The sequence below is a fragment of the Nelusetta ayraudi genome, unplaced genomic scaffold (assembly GCF_046127955.1).
Source record: "Nelusetta ayraudi isolate G7.1 ecotype Tasmania unplaced genomic scaffold, CSIRO-AGI_Nayr_v1 ptg000006l, whole genome shotgun sequence".
Lineage (NCBI taxonomy): Eukaryota > Metazoa > Chordata > Actinopteri > Tetraodontiformes > Monacanthidae > Nelusetta > Nelusetta ayraudi.
Genome location: NW_027466056.1, coordinates 2,350,118 through 2,369,387, shown reverse-complemented (window position 1 = coordinate 2,369,387; position 19,270 = coordinate 2,350,118). Strand labels below are relative to the sequence as shown.

At 45.1% G+C, this 19,270-nt stretch overlaps 1 protein-coding gene and 1 long non-coding RNA gene across 3 annotated transcripts in view; both read left to right on the top strand.

The window, feature by feature from the left end:
• The window catches only part of stat1a (signal transducer and activator of transcription 1a), a 106,764-nt gene extending 88,366 nt beyond the window's left edge, over positions 1-18,398 (top strand). For both annotated transcript variants that reach the window (XM_076014465.1, XM_076014455.1), the window contains one exon: positions 18,389-18,398. The gene's annotated coding sequence lies outside the window, so the exon portion shown is untranslated. The remainder of the gene's footprint in view (positions 1-18,388) is intronic.
• Positions 2,294-15,142, top strand: LOC142880372 (uncharacterized). Its single transcript, XR_012925428.1, has 3 exons — positions 2,294-2,515; positions 14,093-14,914; positions 15,013-15,142. It is a non-coding gene; the product is annotated as an uncharacterized LOC142880372 (long non-coding RNA).
• Positions 18,399-19,270: the final 872 nt, after the last annotated feature.

Sequence of the window (19,270 nt, the reverse complement as noted above, 5' to 3'; positions counted from 1 at the left end):
CTTTCTATCTTTGTGAAAATAAAAAATAAAATAAAATATAAATTATGTAGTGAGAGAGCTATAGATAGAGAGAGAGAGAGAGAGAGAGAGAGAGAGATGTATATATGTGTGTGTACATTGTAACATTTGACTCCAAAAGAACTACAACTGCAAGTTTAAGCTGCATAAAAAGGAGTTGCAAGGTGAGGAAAGGTTTGGGTTTTGCTCCCCTAGTCTTGGCCCCTCGGCAGACTGGAAAGGCTGACATCAGGCTGCTGCTGCTGCTGCTGCTGATGATGATGATGATGATGATGACACGGCTGCCAGAGTCCTACACAGAGCAGAAATGGCGAAGAAGAGCTGAGACATGACTCACACTCGCTCCTTTTCTCTCTTTACTGGGTCACTTTGAATATTTTGAGCGCCGTGTATCTGTGGCTGATCTTCCAGAAAGCCTTCATTCCTTCCTTGCAGTGACAGAACTGTGCAAAGAATGTTTCTGTTCTGTCTCTTTATCTGTCTATCTAAAAAAAAAAAAAAAAAAGAGCCAATTGCTATCAGATGCCCCAACCTATTCTCTCTTCCTGTCTGGTTGCCACGGTCTTTGTGCGTTTCCGCCCTTTTCATTGATTTCTATGGTAAAGCTCGCAGCTGCAGCTGAAATAAAGAAAGAAAAATAGTGCATTCAACTGGCAGCCACTGTGGCCTGTACCAACGGAGACAAGGACACTGTGCGTGAACGCAGTTGCAGAGGATGCCATACAGCAAAACCCCCTTCACTCCTCAGGAATTTGTCTGGATTAGGCAAACTGCAGAGAGTCAGACGACATAAATCTCATTGTGCTTTTGGGAAGGGAAGACTACTGCAACTCGGCTGGTCTCAGGTTACATCTTAAGCACACAGGACCAACACCAGGGTGGAACAAAGGGTCAGTGAGTGTGAGGGGTTTTGGTGCACAGCTACAGACTCTTTCATGATGCAGTCAGAGATTGCAATGTACCAAAACTTTTCTTCCCTCATGGAAAATACCAAGTTAATGACAACCATTTTTGGTGGGAACAGCTGGTGACAATGAATGAGCAGAGCAACTGAAAACTCCCGTAAAATTTACAGATTGTGGTTTGCATTTCATAGTGATTCTTTATTTCTTTTATATATATATTTTATATATATATATATATATATATATATATATATATATATATATATGTATATATATATATATATGTGTTTATGTATATATATGTGTGTGTATGTATACATATGTATAAATATATATATATATATATATACATATATATATATATACATATACATATATATATATATATCAATTTCTGTGCTGTAAAATAGTTGGGGTTCAGATTTGTGAATTATGACGGCAGAACAAGTCTGTTAATGTTCCTGTCTGTTAATGACCTCATTAACAGACAGGAACTCATCACTCTTCCATTTACAGACATTAATGCCACACCTGCAGCACTGCTCTTTGCCCAATAAAAATCCAGACACACCCATGTACATCCACAGTACTTGAACAACCATTTTTTCATTACACTTCCAACAATGATGTGTGGGGAAACTGCAGGACTAAAGTAAAGTAAATAAACAACAAAATTAACATGACAGATAAAACCATGTTAAGGATTAAATGCTGCACATTTACAAATGTGTTTTTTTTTTTTTTTTTTTTAGTTGTTTGAATAGGGGGCAGACAAATATAGGAAATGTTTTCTTCTGGCTGCTCCTTTCCAATCATGGAGGTGTTGATTTGAAGGTGTGAATGTACAAATTATGTCGTCCACTTTCATGAAGGGAATGCATAAATAAAATGAAAAGATGCCCTAACTTAACCTTTCAACTTTGTCTGTTTGTTTTTATCATTATCTTGATGAGAATTTCTATAGCAATGCCAAACAATCAAAGTGGAACCACTCAGTGTGGCAGTTTCTTCTTCAAATCTCCAAACATTACAGAGTTACCCTTTAAATTCCACCTTTCTGTCAAAGTAGTTACGTTCATGCAACCTTGGCACGGTGTGGCAGCTCTTTGTCTTTCCCCATCTACTTGTATTTGTGGGTTCACATTTGAATCTATTGCCTGGACATCTCATGTTACTGTCTGAGCTGCATACAACACTTGAGAGACTGTACAACAACGATTGCAACAAACACACACACACACACACACACACACACACACACACACACACACAGCGAGAGCAGCTCGGGCTTGCTTTGCATTTGACGTCACCATCCTCCGCCGTGTGATTGGGCCAAACGAGGGATTTAATCTGCATTTTCTTATATGACCACCACGCTTCGCCTCGGCCCTCAATTCGCCGCCGCCGCCGCCGCTGCTGCTGGTGGACTTGTCTGTTTCTCGGCAGGCGCCTTGTGTGTGTGTGCGTGTGTGTGTGTGTGTGTACACTTCCGCCGCCAGCCAGCCAGCCAGCCGCTGCCCGGGACCACGGTGGAGGTGGTGGGGAAAGAAGAAGAAGAACGACGGAGCGGGACGGTCTCGCCTGCATTCATTGTACGTGCTTGCTCCAAATTTACGGCTCCGTCGACACGTTGAGCGCGGTTTGAAGCCGGGGTGTCGGGGTGTCTTGAGAGGAGGGACTGCTTGTTTGTTTGAAGGAGTCCGCCCGGGCGGGCGGGCGGTTGTTGTACGCTACGGCGGCCAGTACTTCATTTGTCGCGCGAACGACATCATTTCATTGAGGTTGTTAGCTGACTGTTTTATCCTCTTGTAGTTGGATTTAAATCATTTTAACGCACGTATAGCCGCCCTTCGTTAACAGTAATAATAATAATTAAAAAAAATAATAATAATAAATCATCCGGTCTTTATTTTGTGTTGAAAGCCAGACGGCCGTAATGAGGAGTTGTCGGTGATGATGGACGTTAGCCCGGCGCGGCACGGAGCGGCTGGGTGGAGGGTGGAGGGTCTCTTCACACGGAGCCGCGCCTTTTAGCCCTCGCCTTTCACAGGGTGTGTGAACGAGGCTGTGGAAGGCACGGCTGCCTTCATCACTTCGCGGTGCTCAGGGCCAGGCCACATTCATGGAGGGCTGCTGCCTCATGCGCTGCTCTCACTAACGCGCTTCGCTTTTGTTCTTGGGGCGAAGCGTCGCCACCGACGACGCCGCCGCCGCCGGGCCCCCTTTCTTTTTCTTTTTCTTTTTTTTTTGTTGCCGAACCTGGGGGGGGGGGGGGGGAGAAGTCCTGCGTTTGTTCCCGCAGACAAATGGTTATTATTGAAGCCTCACTTGAGGCTTTGAAAAGAAACGCGCCAGAAGGCAGTTAAAGTGTTGCCCAAGTGGCTCCGAGAAGAACAAGAAGTGCATTTTAATAACGATTTGACAACAAAAAGAAAAATAGACACGTGGTAGGTTGTAAAATTTTGCACACAAAAAAAAGTGTCTCTTGGGGGTGACGGCAGTATTTATTGTTTGTTAGTTTTCGACACAATTGTGCTGGTCTGCAAGATAATTGATCTTCGTGGTGCACATATTTAATTTAAGTGGCTTCCTAGGATGTGTTGTGTTGCTGATAATAATTAAAGTTTTCGTTTTGCCCCCCCCAACTCACCCCCCCCCAAGTCGTTTGAGTTAAAGTGCAGCGTCAGCATCATGTCACACGTCACTGGCAGATATAAGGTGGCTTTCACCCAAATCAGCCCATTCACTCAATCATCCACCGCCTCTGCTTTCACTTACTCTTGGAGTGATCTCATTCATGAGCTTGTAGAGCCGCACTCAGTCCGACTGTTTTATGGTGTCGCCTGCAGATCAGCAGTGATGGAGGAAAGCTGTTTTTCTCACAAGCTGCGTTTCCAATACTCCTAGAATTGTGCCGAACTTAAATATTGCATTAACAAAAAAAAAAAAGGATAATAATGGAAACACTGAAACTTTGAAAAACCTCAAGTATCGCTGAAAGGTTTTGATGCTCTCATGAAGTGGTTTTTCAAATTTTACAAATATTTCTTTTGTTTTGTGAAAAACTGTAATGGAAATGCAGTTACAGACTAGATTGAATAATTGTTGGTGTTTTTATTGGCGGCCCTTGTGGCATGTGGTGGGCACCATGACTGACCTACTAGTGACTTTTAAATGTAATTGGACATGCAGACATCCACTTGGGAATGTCACTCACTCCCTCATAAAAGCCTCACCCTGCTTCCGCCAGAGCGTGTGTGTGAAGTGTCACCAGGGTGTGTGTGAAGTGTCGCCAGGGTGTTCATCAGCTCTCTGAGCAGCAAAGTGTGAAAATGTCACACACTGTTGTCTCATGTCCCCTCCCCTGTCTGCCATAGTGGTTGTGCTGGGTGAGGGTGAATGCTTTGTTTGGTTTTAAGATGTCCAGAGATGCAGCGTCCCTCCACCTGAATGCAAAAGAAGCTACTGCTGTCTCTCTTGATGTTGCTTTTTAGTTGACTTGTCCATGCTTTTTGCCATGGCTGCCACTATTACGATGATTTTAGTCAGAAATAGCAAATGTTTTTTTTTTCATTACGAACTGTAAATGTATGCATGGATATTGAATGCTTTCCGGTTCTATCCTGACATGCCTTATTCCACAATCTGTTTGATAGCATTTGGAAAGGGGATGCAGAAGTTGGAAGGTGATTGGCTGGACTGGAGCTTTTCTACCATTTAAATCGGCCTGTCTGAATGGAATTTTTCCCAAACATTAAACCCGTAGCTTTTTATTTTTATTTTGTTACCAATTATCCATTCCCATTTATGTACAGGATGTGGTTTAACCCATGTCCCAACAGTCATAGTGTAAAATCTGTACAAGCTGCTGAATTTAAGCTATTGGCGTGCTCTGTCAGTGGAAGCAGTTTGGCTGGGCCAGCATCAACAAATGAAAGAGTTTACAGTAGAGTGTCTGAATATACTGAGATCCATTTTCCTTTTCAGTTAAAAAAATATTTATTTCTGATCTCATGCTTTCCTTCCATGAAACATGAGATCCATGATCCAAAATTGGTAACAATTTCCTCAATATTCTGTTGTTGGTGCCACTAACATCTAATAATTCTGTTGACTTTATCAACAGGCTGTATTGTTTGGTGGCTTGTTTGTACATGAGAATGTACTACCACACATCCAAGCCTGTGATTAGTTGTGGTCACAAGACCGTGTGGTGTGCGTGCCGCCACTACGCGTTCAACGACACTTTAAAGAGTTGTGACATGTTCAAGATGAATTGAACTCATTGAGGCAACACAGAAAATGGGCCAATGTGTGGTGAGAGATCATTTATTGGTGTCAGGTTTACACAATTTCATTCATTTATGGAAAACTTGAACTAGAGGGGTTTGTAGGACAAACTAGACTGTGGTGTCGCAGAGCCACATTGTCGGTGACTTGCAGGAGACGCTAGATTTGTAGCTGCTTAGTCGGGCAGTTTTTACCTCGAGATTTCCCACTGGTCCTCGGGACTTCAGCTGTGCATCATCGCCCTGTGCTGGGCCATGGTGTGTTGAACCAAGTTCTTGCTAAAGTTCTTGCTAAAGGCAGTTAAGAGAAACATGCTGTCCACTGTGGTGTTCTTTGTTCTTCTTATAATCAGAAAACAAGGTCTAGTTCTGATTTTCAAAACCGCTGCTACTTCTGCATCAGCGCTAATCTCTTTAGCAGTGCTCACATCTTCTTCTTTCTTTTTTTTTGTCTTCTGTGGCTTTTATCGGAAGCCTGCGTAGCCACTTTGTTTTTCTGGCCTCACGGCTAACTCAACACTGGCTGGTTTCAGAATATTTTAACCTTGAGAAACGTTGTACCAAATTGTATTTGACTTGGTTGTTATGCTCCTGGAATGGCTATGCCTTGTATTATCCTTTTTAGCTTTATATCTAGATGGAAAAAAAATCTAATGCTTTCATTGTCTCGTCTTCCTGGTCTCTTTCTGTTTCTTGCACTAGGTGTCAATTTCCTTTTGCACACGAGCTGCAGAAAGTTATGACGGTTGTAAAGGTTGAAAATAATAGCTTGTACTCAACCATAATTCCAGTGTTTGAAAACAAATTGCACTGTTAATGCTTAACATTACATCAGCACAGTAACTGCAAGTACCCGCCCTTTCGGTGTGTTTACTCTGCCTTACAGACGGAAGATTTCAAAGTAGGGTCACTTATCAACCTACCTTGCAGCAACAAATCCAATTATTATGATGATGAGGAAATATGCCACTGTTCCTATTGTTCAGTAAAGGGTTACTCATGCTCTGCTTGAGCAAAAACATCATAAACCATAAGTTGAGCAGTCTTGTGTGTTGCCGAGGCTAAAATAGAAGGGGACGATGAAGGGTTACTGTTCCATGGATGCAAAATAATTCTGTTTAGTTCAGTGGCTTTTTCTTTTGCTTTCAAAGCCCTTATAATTAATTTAACTATTTAAAACTTTCTGCATCAACAGTGACCATTTTCTCCTCAGTTTTATATATACATGTCACTTGGCTTATGATGGCAGACAGCAGTTGCGTGACTTGACGAGGAAAACTAAATTCTAGCTCTTGAATTGCAGAGTATTGGTGGCGTCAGTGGAAGCAGTTTTTGTAGCAGCAATGACCTTTGATGAATGATAACATACCAGAACTAATGACAGAAAGAGCTGAGCAGTTCTTGCCCTGTGGTATAGTTTGCTGTCGTGCTGCATAGTTTGGCAGGTTTCCACTCAGGTAGCCGCAGAGTCTCGTGGCTAATTTGAAACCAGTTTGTCCTGTTTCAAGAGAATGAGACGTATCAAAGCCCAGTTGCCATTCATCAAGGTTGGTATTAATGGAAGGTGACGTGGAACTGCTTGGTATGTACTAATGAGTTTAACTTTTATTGTGCAGGCCAGGGTCAAGGAAAAGGAAATGTTTTTTGCAAACAAGGCTTGGTAAGTGAATGATCCATATGTTGCCCCTAGTGGACATTTAATTGCTGTGAATATCGTCAAAGGCAATTTGGGTCAAAGGATTTTTATGTCTGGACTCCTGCGAAGCCTCACAAAACCAGCAGCAACCGTTGGGAATTCTGCCGCTTCCAGGAAAACCGAGATTTTGGACCGTTGTGGTGAAGCAGCTGTGTTCATGGAAAAGCAAACCTTTCCTTGGTTGCTTTGCACGGTGACTTGTCTGAGATGGCTATTGTTGATTTTCCATCCGTTGGCGTTTGGGCCAAAGCTTTTGACTGCGTGCAGCACATCTTACCTGGTCACCCGTCGAGTCCTTGCCAAAGTTACTGCGTCTGTTCTGGGCGAATCTGTGGGTTTGTTGTGTTCAGGTATGTCCAGCAGCAATCTCTGTGATCTTGACTGTGATCTGACAGGCTCCATTCACTGAGGCTGCATGTGCAGCGCCCTTTGCCTCGTCATGGTGGTTTTTTCGGAGGCCTGGCACTCTCCTACTCATTAGGATAAAGTGGTGGACGCTGGCGCTGCGGGTTTAGGCACCGACTCTGTCTGGGACTGTAAAGCCGAGCTCACTGCTCTGTAATTATTGGAAGGCAGCGTCAGCGCTTTTGGCACTCGTTTGTTAGTTCACTTTGGAAACTTTGAACATCATCCCACTTCCATATTTGTACGTTTTTTTGCACACAGACACCCACACCCACACTCTGTTTGGAAGATACTGACATTATCTGGTAGTTCGAAACGGCTGCAGTGTTTTTTTTTAATGTTTTTTTGCAAGTCACTCACTTTTTTTGAGTAAGTTTTTTTGAAAAATCTTTTATTTGTTTTAGTAGTAAATAGTGGTAACCAGTGTAGTATAATTATCACCAATGGTCACTAAAATGTCTTTAGGTTTCACCCTGTCTAATATTAAGATTTTAATATTACATTTTGAGGACATTTACATTGGTATTGAGTAACAATCTGGAGGACAGGAGAATATTGACGGGTATTTAGCAGACTGGTGGTAACTTTCAAACTGTTTTATCCAATTGTTGGATTCAGATTTCAGAAGACAAATCCTTTGCTCTGATTTTTTTTTTTTTCCACTGCCTGAGACAGTTGATTCTGTGCACGGTGATGGCTCGTGTTTGCGCACGTGCGCATGACACAGTTGTGGCTGCGGGCTTGGCTCAGTGTCGGAGGCCAGGCGGGTGTGAGGGGGGTGGGGGGGGTGAGTGTGGGATCACTGTCCGTGCAGCCTCGGCTCACCCCGCTCAGTCACAGGAGCAGAAAGTGATCTGACCCTCAGGCTGTCCAGTCACTGTATTGACTTTTTTGCCTTGGCGTGGCTAGCTGGTTAGCTGTTAGCTCAACAAGGCAGACCGATGACATGTGGGAGGAAGTCATAGTTAATTTTTTTTTTTTTTTTTTTTTTTTTTGCAGGTTTGCTGCAGGAGATTCATCCGCTCGTATTAAACAACATAATGGAAAACTTTATTAATTTATGTTTTGACGAAAACACCCTGGTGACTAAAACCATCTGTTGAATTTATTGTTTTTATTCCAAATGACTGTTTTGAAATTGTCATTCATAGTAAGCTTTTTCTAGCATTGTTGGCCTCTCTTAAAAAGTTGCATCAGGTCAGACTATAATCAGCGGCTATTATTTGCATTTATGACTTGTAATGGCTGTAAAAGTCAAATTTGAATGCAAAAAATGAATGACTAGATCCCGCAATTTGTATTTTATCTCGTGGAAGTGATGTCATTGCTAGAGCTGTAGCTACCTGTTGTTTTGTAATTGACTGATCTATCAATTATTGTCTTCAATCCGATTAAACTAATATTTGAATCATGCCCATATGAATCGTGAAAATGTGCAAAAGACACACCTGAAAATGCCTTTGCCTTGATTCGACACCCAGCTGAAACTACAACCACAACAAAGTCTAAAAGGACTGTAAGTGGACTGTAAAAAGGACTCTGGAGTCCCTGGTGTCGTGTGCGTCACAATAAACGTCCCTATGAAGCACAACTGCAGAACCACGTCGAGGCAGCGAAATTAGGGAAACAAAGATTTGCATCAAGAAAATTGGATTCAAATATATATATATTTTTTTAAAGACTCTAGTTGATGGGTAGTTCCAGCTCCATTCACTGCTTCCCAGTGTGCAGCCATTCCCAGTGTCCCCTGCTTGCTGGTGTGAGGGTGGCCGTGCCAGCTGCTGCTGCTCCGTCCCACTGCACTGTTTAATCCACCGGGCTCCACCCCCCACTCCTCTCGGCATCGTTGCCGACGGGTGTCGCACAACACGCAAGTGAAGACAAAAGGCTGGCCCACCCACCCCCAACACCCACCTCCATTAACCCCCCTTCACCCCACGATAGGGGCCTAACGCAGCCAACATGTTATGGATTTATTATACACTTTCAAAGCAGCGACCCTTACTTTCCCTCCCGTCGTGGCTGTTGACTCCCCTTTACAAAACGATGGTGGGGGGGGCCTGGCGGCCGCCTCAGTGAGAGGGGGTTGCCAGGTCTGAAACAGATTGTAACCCATTTTCACGCAGCCCTTCGAACCCCTCCGCCGCCGCCACCGTCGGGCCATCCTGCGTTCCTCCCTCAAAGACCCGGGCTTGGTCCGCTTAATACGGAGTCGCATTTAACCACCTGCTCCTAATGGCCTTGTTGGGCAGCGTACAGTCACTTGGCACATGTTAGTGCCCCTCGTGGAATTGATTAGGACGAGCTGGATGTTTAGCATTTGCCCCCCCCCCCCCCCCCCCCCCACCTCCCTCCTGCTCAGACGTGGAATATTTGACGTTGTGGAGCGACTGGTGCGGCCGGCTTTACATCACGGGCGGAGTCTTTCGCGCGGATGAAATTTTAATTATTCAAGGCTCGTCGTGTTACAGGACAGGACGGAGCAACTGAGCCGCGGAATTAAGGAAATGGGAGGGTTAATGGTGCTTTGTCTGTGGGTATCATTTATCTTGTTGATGATGGGAGGAGTCGGGGTTGGGGAGGGGGAGGAGGAGGACGACGACGACATTAGTCGATGCACATTTTACATGCAAGGCAAACTGAGGCCAAGCACTCCAGGCATTTTGTTTCAGCCTTGTTGTAACCGTAGCAGGGAAATAATTCATTAGGTTGTTGCTCCGAGCGCTGCCACATGTATGTTTAATTATATGATGGCATTATTGACTATGCCATGCAGGGAAGGTGGAACCAAGGCGGAAGCATGCCATTTATTATGATGCACCCCCTCATTTCTTCAGATGATCTTGCAAAGTACTGTTGTCGTCCACTGAAATGGGTGTAGAATGCAGGTCTGTTTGGTGTGCGTGTGTGTGTGTGCGTGACGGGAGCAAATGTTTAGCCAGAGTTTTGTAAAAAAAATAATTATTATTTAATTTTAGTAATGATTATGATATTTCCTGGTTCTTGCATGCACACTGCAACATCCACACTCACTTTTCTGGGTTTGCCCCAGACGAGTTTAAACACCAACTTAAACATCAACCCTTTCCTGACCAGTGTTGATGTACTGCAAGACCTGTGACGTTAATCTGAAGGGACAACAGGAGACTCCTGCAATAGGCCTTTGCTCGTTACAAGTAGACGGACGCCGTGCCAACACGATCAGTTACAGCGGGGAGCTGAATTGAATATGTGACGTGTTGCGTGCGCACTCCGTGGTCTTGAAGTGCATTGGTTGTGCACAAGCCGATCGAACCTGCCAGCTTTAATTTCAAGCCTCGATCCTGTTGGGTGACTTTGTCGTCTCTTCTTCCGCCCATGTTTGTATTGTGTTGACGGTGACGTTAATAGATTTAAATAAAAAAAAACACCATCTGCTCTGGTGAGGGGAGAACATTTCAGTGCTGATTGAAGTGTTTTGGCTGCCCCTTGTGCTGCAATCCGGAAACATTACTGGCCCCCTAGCGGCCGTGTTTGCTCGCATGGGGTTCTTTGCCCACAGAGCGTCAACGCCGCACTCGGTATTTGTTCTGCACTGAGGCAGATTGCTGGAGCTGAAGGTGAAATTGAAACTTCTTTATCTCCCCCGCTTGGCTCTAAATGCAGTTCCTGCCAGTAATGGGTCGTGCAGGTGATTTCCCTGCATAAATGGATAACTCTCTGGCCTGTTGCCGTTTCCGCTCTTGCCCAACAGCTGTGTGCACACAGAGACACAACACTCCCCAGGTGTCTTCCTGTTTCCTCCAGGCAAGTTGATGAGCAAACAGAAAGGGCCTTCATATATCTGAATGTATGGGAAACTGCTCGTGCTGTCCGCTGACCACTTCCACAAGTGTACCGCTGCCAAGTTCACCCTCTGAACTTCAGATTTTTTTTTTTTCCAACAAGATGCTTGAATTCAGTTTACTCATCGGCCGGAAAAGTACAGGAATTAGTAGGTCGTCTTGAGTTGTTGCACATTTGCACATTTCTTGTGCAAATTGGTTCCATGCGCACTTCAAAACGTTTGACCGCCAGTTCTCCGCCTGGGCTCCCGTTTGTGTGCATGGGTCTTTAGTCACACGTGCACGTTAACGTGACAGCTTTCACTCTGCAGTCACCCAAAGCAAAGCTGAAAGGTGGATAGATGAGTAATCACGCTGTTGATACCCCTGCCTTCTTTTTTTTTTTTTTTTTTTTTCATAAAGGAAAGGAAAAAAAATTTGATCTGACTCTGGCACACATGGAACTTTGGCAGAAATCTTAAACTCTTTAATAGGTTCAATCCTGTCAGAGGAAGCATCTTTGTCTATAAAGTTTGCAATGTCTCTTTGTCTCCTTGCAGTCTTGATTTCAGTAAAACCCAAGTATTCTCCTCCTCCTCTTGACTGCAGGACACCACTGTAGGCTAAATATCCAGATCAAATTACCATAGCGCCACCTACCACTGCCAAACACCACCTCCAGCCCCCCTGCCACGTTCTCCGTGCAACTAAATCCCCACCCCTGCTTATGTTGGACATCGTATTAACAGTGACCCATTTTGTCTGCCGCCACTCCACAGCTGTCTGGAGCAGGGGGCTAAAAGATGGGGTGCAGCAGATGGAATTGAATAGTCTGAGGACAGCGCTCACAACTACCATCTAATGACACTCGATGCTTTTTTTTTTTTGTCCTTTTTTTAATGAAGAGGCGTCATGTAAATAAGTTTGAGGCCGGCGGCTTCCTCTGTCTAGACGGGCTCCCTCTAACAAGTGGATTGCAATAAACACACGCAGTCTTTCCACACTTTGGTTAAACATCCATCGATGCTGTAGTTCCAGCCTTCGGGCACCGTCACCAGACTCAGCGTTGCTGTCAAGTTTCTTATTGCACTCCCAGCAGAGTGAAGCTGGATTGCAAAGAGGCCATGTCGTGCCTTGGTTTTAGGAAGGAGGTCTTTGTGGTGACCGACTTAGGAGAGGACAGACGAGGCTTTGATGTCGTCATGATGTGGGAGGATCTTCATTTAATGTTTCTGGGGGCTTTCAACAGTTCTTCATTAATTAATCCAAAAAGCTGTTTGTAATATATTTAAATCTACCTGGACGACAAACAGCGGTGCAGCAGTTACTTCAGTTCTTGAGTGAATTGTACCATTTGCTGTGCAAATGTATGGATGACACGGTGCAGTCATCTCCTTCCTGAGAATCGAGGCAGAATGCAGTGCAAAGAGAGCCATTCGTGCGCAACTACTCCCCGCCCTCCACCTTTTATGCTTACGGGTCCCAATTTGCTAATGGCTTTCAAAAGGAGGGTGAGGAAAATGGATTTGGCTCCACACACTGGCCGTTTGATCCGTACTCTAGGCGTGTAAAATTCCAAAAAGAATTTAACACGGCTCCAAACAATCCAGACAGTGTATTAGTAGGCGTGTTACTTCTTGCTACTTGGCTTCCTTTCGCTGTAAAGTTGGTTACCACAGAGACCAGAAGAGATGCTGCCGCGTCGCATTTCCATGAGTAAACCAAAAGGTTAGCCCCTAATTCTCGGTAGGAGAGTCTCAGAGACTGAAGACGTCTAATTTTGTGCTTCTCTACCCCAGAGAAATTCCTCCTGAAGTGGCAACAAGTGTTCCTCTCATGCTTGTGTCCTGTTTCCTGGCTAAACAGGAATCCATTGACACTGGGCTGTTGAAGCTACAATCATCAAGACATAATAAATGCAAATGTTACTATGGGATTTTGTTTTTACTGCGCCTCATTTATCTTGTTTCCATAGACGTTAATGTGTAACAGGTGTTGGCTGACCTTTTGAATGCCTCTCTGAAACAACTGGTCCTGGATTGATGGCCGGATATTTTGTTGGTTGAAGACGAATGTGCTTAGCCGTCCGTGAATGTTTTCCAACACGAGACCATTTTCATAACGCACCCTTTGCTTGTTTTCCAAAATGGGTCATGTGGTCTGATTCAACAGCCACCAGGCTATCAATTGTAAATCATTGTTTCATACTAAAGGACGTGTGTTTGATTTTTGCCCTGTGTTTGCTTTTTACATGGACTCTTGCTTTCAAAAGCACACCCGGCAATGCTTTGTTCACTCTTTCATTAAGATGTTCCCCCAAGCTATTTGTTTTGCTCCGTACCATTTGGGCATTTCATATATACATATTTTAATAGGCGCCTTTGATGCATTGTGTTCAGGCCGTGTTGCTGTCTCCCTTCCTCCTTCCCACACTGGACCACACAGAGCCTTTCCTGGCCAGGAGGTTGCAGCATTTTACTGGGAGGTGGGATTGTTTGGAGGAAGGATTTGAAGGAAACACTGGTTGTAGGACCAAGAGAATAAATTGAGACGGAGTGAAATATTGTATTGTGAGTGGAGGGAATGGGGAATGGTGGGTTAGCCTCAAATGAATCCACAAGAGGCTCCAGCATGGCAAAGAAGACACGTTGACTTGGGTGAATTAGTGCGATTCTTGATCCCTCCAATTAAACTCGCCATTCTAATTTGACTCATCCACATTCTCTCTGTTGTTTCCTTTACAATGTAACTGTGGACTTCTGAAAATGAAGAAATGGTTCATCAGTCGACTTTCTACCACCGCTGATCCCATGGCTATACAAATGCTGACGGATTGAATCACCAATTAATAATTTTTTTCCCCCCCTGCCATTTCCTCATATGAATTCCGACATTTAGACTTAGTGCCATTTAAAGTTCGGAGGTATGGATTAAACGTCTGACACGTTCATTGTGTGTTTTCTTGCTCTTTTATAGGACACCAGAAGTACAAGAGCTCGGTGTGAGTCACTGGACCCTCGTAAAGAAATACCTTGCTGTCTGTGGGCACACTCTGGAAGAAGGGAATGAAACTGGATGGAGTTAACATGGAAACCACAGAGCCCACAGAAGCAGTAGCAGAACCCTCAACTCAGGAAAACGCATCTGAGCAGGCTTCACCACAGCCAGAGGACACTGCAAATGAGGCAGGATCAAATGGCTTGGCGTCCGTGTCGCCGCTTTGCAAAGAGGGAACAAACCTGGATGCTGTTAGCATGACAGCCACGGAGCCGTCAGAAGGAGTAGCAGAACCCTCCCCAACTCAGGAAAACCAATCTGAGCGAGCCGCGCCGCCGCCTGAGGACGCGGCACCAGGGGTCGATCCAAAGGCGAACAGCAGACCGGTCGCCACCGTTGAACCAAAATGCATTTCAAAGAAGCCAACGGCCAAATCTGTAGCGTCATCTGGCACCAACCCCCGAGCCGCTGCCGCTGTCACTGCCTCTCACCGGCCAGTGAACGATGTCAGAGTCCCAAATAACGTCTCGGCGCTGGCAGTAAGGAAGACAGCGGGGGCAAACGCAAAGTCAGCCGCGGCAGGAGCGGGAGCTGTGCCCAAACGACCAGTGGGTGCAGCCGCAGCTTCTTCCTCGGTCAGGAGTCAAACCAGAGTGCCTGACAAGAGGCCTGTTGGACAGGCCAGGACTACCTCCGCTACCAGCGCAGCAGCCAACGGTACCAAACCAACATCGGCCAACAGTACGGCCAGGAAGAAAACTGGGCCTGAGGCCGTTGGTGGCGCTAGACCCAAAAACCCTGGTAAGTTACCACGGGAGGAGTGCAACTCGCATGAAATTCCTCAAAAATATTCATGTCAAAGTTTTGTGTCGTTAATTTTTGCCATTTTACGTCTTCAGGTGCTACCAGCAGACCTTTGGCGTACACTGCCGCAAAACCCGCCACCTCCGCCGCACCAAGGCCTGGTGCGGCTGTCATTCCGAAGAATACCACCAGGTATGAGCGGCTTTCACAAACAAACGTGGTGGATTAGGTTAGGATTCCTAACTAACGTTTGGTTCTGTTAAATTGAAGGACAATTTTGATGTATTTTCAGATATTGATTTCATGTCCCTAAACCCTTCTGAGCAGTCTTGCCAGACTAAAGGACCAGCCCAGTGGTCCAGTGGTAGAATGGTGGTAGTTGTGGGTTTGATACCAAAGGACTATAAACATGGTACCAAATGCCTCCCTGCTTGCCGCTCAGTATTTCGGTGTCAGACTTGGGGGGGTTAAATCGCCCACTGATGCTCCCTCAGGGTCAAATGTGGAGAGTCATTTTCACATCCTTCATGGTCTGACAGTCAGTGGGAATTTCAATTGTCCAAGAACATCTACAGATCTCCAGAAGGGCTGATGCTGATGTTCTTGGTACCTAAAGCAGGGTACGCATGTCAGGATTTTCATACTGTGTTGGCGTGCTCCAACAATTTTAATACTGTTCAGTGCACACCACTCACATAACTCAGTCCGAAGAAGAATAAACATAAAAAAGTTTTGCCCAATGCGGCCTGTTTGATATTGATCTTTATGTGTTGCCAGCTTTCACTGCCATTTCACATGTTTATAATCATCTGTTTTTGTGATTTTCCCCCCGACCCTCCATTTTCTGCACAATGTGTGCTTGGTTGTTCATCTCAAGGCTCTGAAAAGCACAACAACAAATGGCTTCCATTAGGAACTCTTGGCCACTATTAGGTCAGATTACTCTGTCTGAGTGAGAGCGTGTGTGACTCATGTCTGCAGAAATAACCAGAGACAAGGGTCTTAACAGAGACGGTGGTGCAGAAGAAAGCCTACTTTGTCCTAAACTGACCCCCGTGGTAGAAACCCACCCAAGCTCCCCAGGCTAGTGGCTACTGACTCGAATGGTAATCCCTGTCATACTGAGATGGCAGTTTGCATGGGGAAGGAACTTGTTGAAAGATCCGCTCTGAAATACTCGTTGTTTTTGTTTTTTTTGTCAAAGTCAAGTCTCATCAGCTTGGTTTTTCACGAGAATTATCACTGAAATTCCTGGCAATAGGATCGACATGGCCTCCTTCCTCGTCACTACTTACCCTTATCATCCCTTATTAAAATCCAGAAATCATTAGTCACCCTACGGTGTTACCAAAATGGACCAGGGCTATTTTTTTCATTTAGTCCTTGGAAGATACTATGTGTATCATACACATTTTGATTTTAAAGAAGATTGCTCACCTGTTGCAACGGTTTGCAGAGTGGTTGGCCAATTAGCAGCCGCGCATCATCCTAATGGAATCTTTGGCTTGTTCCCATTGGGGCGGTTCACTCATAGAGCTTGTGACCAACAGTAAAAGAACAGCTACAGGTGTCAACATTAGGTGTTGTTAATGAGTGCTGTGTTTGCAAGATGGGGTGTGGTGCCAGTGGAGTTGGTGCGCTTCGTATTTGTCCAGTTTGTACAGTGGAAGGGCAAAATGTCAAATGAAAGACCAGTCGGTCTCAATCGCTGAGTTCAATCATTTTCTAATGATTGAAAATCAGATTTGTTGACGGGGCTTTAGGTATAAGCCTCTTGAAATGGGATTTGTGGTTTTTGGGAGCGTTTGAGGCCACAGGACAGTGAAATTTTCCACTTTTGGTTTCCGATGCGGTTCTCCCATTTGTGTGTGTGTGAGTATAAATGCATATATATGTTTATGTCTATGTATTTTTTTTTGTCTTTTGGTATGTAATTATGGAAGAATATGGACATGAGATTGCATCGAGGGGCTGATGTTGCATTTGCTCCTCTTTTAAAAACGAATGAATGTCATGCGTGCAAAAGCACTCTTGCATTGTTTTTGCCCGCCATCTCCAACGATGAGCGGCTGCATCCTCGGCCCTGGCTGAGCCATCGGTCCTGTTCTACCCCTCCCCCACTTTCAATCTGTCCCCCCATCACTCATCTCTCTTTGCTGTTGTCTGTGCTCGCCCAGGCCTGGGCACATGGCCAGGATCTCCTCAAGCCCTCCTCGGCCCATCCCATCCCTCCCTCCTCCTGGTTGCTCCATTATTTTAAACTCATTTATCATTTAGCTCTGAGACAGTCAGTTCCCAGAATTCATTTTTGCCCCACAAGACCAAGTGGTCTTCATGTTTTCTCAGAGATCACTATTCCGAGTGTTCACGTGTATTTGTCCTGCCAGCCCGCTCGTCTCCATGCCGACCTTTCAAATTACTTTTGTCCTAAATTACTTTTGCGCACCTCCCCAACCCACAGCCCTGTAAATCAAAGTGCCGTTTCTCACCAGCAGTCTTGGCGGAGAGCAAGATTACTTCCCGAAGGAAGGCTTGTGGCCTCCGTCACGGCGAGAGCCAAAACTGCCTGCCATTGCTAGGCTGCAGTGTTCGGTTTCGACTCTCCACTGACCTGATTCATGCTACCACTCTGTATTGTCAAGGAGCCGATGCAGACCGCAGGAATTCAAGCTCCTCTCAGGATGAAGTAAAGCAGCTAGATCTTTTTTTATTTATTTGTTTTTTTGGATGGCATACAAGCCAAACAAGATGTTTGCACGCTCCGTTTTAGTTTGTTGTTGTTTGTCCTCCGAGTGACAGGAGGAGTGAAAAATGGAGAGAAGAGCTAAAACGTAGCTGGACCACAGTTTGTGCGTGAAACGAAGGCCCTGTTTACACGAAGACGGGTTTCTCCTAAAACGTAGAAATATTTAGTCGTTTCGGCCTTGCGTTTACCAGCGTTTTCACTGAAACCTCACATTTCCGAAAACGCTCCTCATGGTGGATATGTTGGAAAAACGCTGCCTTGCCCAGATTCATGTAAATTATTGGAAACGCTGATGTCGCCGCTCTAAACCCCTCCCTCCGCCTTGCAAACCTGAGCGGCCGTGAGGTGCAGACGACCAACCACTCACAACAACCACGTCGGGCAACGGACTTGCTGCTAATATTTAATCAGCCTGCAGTCTTTCCATTAAGCTCCACTACGACAAACTGCAAACAATAGTGTACAATAACACACGCTGCTTGATCGTGGCTTGTGTGCAAACTAGTGTAAATAAACGCAACAAAAGCGATTTGCAAACTTCCTGGTTTACTTTTTCTACCCAGTCGCGACTCCTAGTCCTCCCTTTGGTTTTGATCTTCTGTCCTCTGCATGCAGGATATTACACCACTGATTTGTGAATAGTGTTAAACAGCCATTAAACGCCTTGATGACTTGTCCTGGTGCTGACCTTTGCCCTGATGAAGACCTCGCCACCTCTGAAATACTCAGGTCCCATCCTAGTGCTGACTGTTACTCGCATTGATCTGCGCCCAGTGCTGCCAGGAAATGTAATCCATACTAATTCGCCAACAATAACCAGCCAACACCCACAGGCTCTGGTTGAACTCGCGAGCTGAAGTCTGTCGGTGCACTCAGTTGTGTGAATGTGTTTTTGCTTTTCTGCTTCGTCCTCGTTCTCCTCGTCTCGCGTTCTCTCGCCGTTTCGTGAGTCGTCAGCAGAATTGCCGATCTGATGGTGATGATGATGATGATGCAAACAATGTGTTACACAGTGACTCAACTCTCTGCTTCAACATTGAAATGTGAATGCGTACAATAACTTGGCTGAATATTCTATGTCTGTCCCCTGGGGCTTCATTCTTGTTCACTTTTCCCTCAGTTAATTTTGTTCTGCTTAATTGCTGAGCAGTTCTGTGAGTAGAGTTTTTCAGCCTGGGAGGATTGGATATAAAGCAACCTCTTTAATCTTAACTGTCTCTTGACCTTTTCCCCTGCTCTTTGGCCCTAGACCATTTAGTGCACGTTTTATTGACACACTTCCAGCAGCTTTTGGCCTTCCCCACTGTCAACCCACATCTTCTGTCTGCTCGCTGCCAATAACGGAATTTCCATGCATGCCCAGTGCGAGTATCGGCTGTCTGATTTTTTTTTCTTTTTTTTTTTTGGAGGGGAAACAAAAGGCCATTGTAATGGCTATTGTGATGTGGGAGCGGCATCTGAGCGCAGGCACATAACTGCGCCGGAAGCGATCAAAATCTGCGCGCCTGTCTGTATAATCTCGACGGAGCAAATCTTGAATCTGCAACTTCACGTTGAGGTCACACGGCGCTTCAGTAGCTCTTGCTCTTGTGTACTGGTGCAAATGC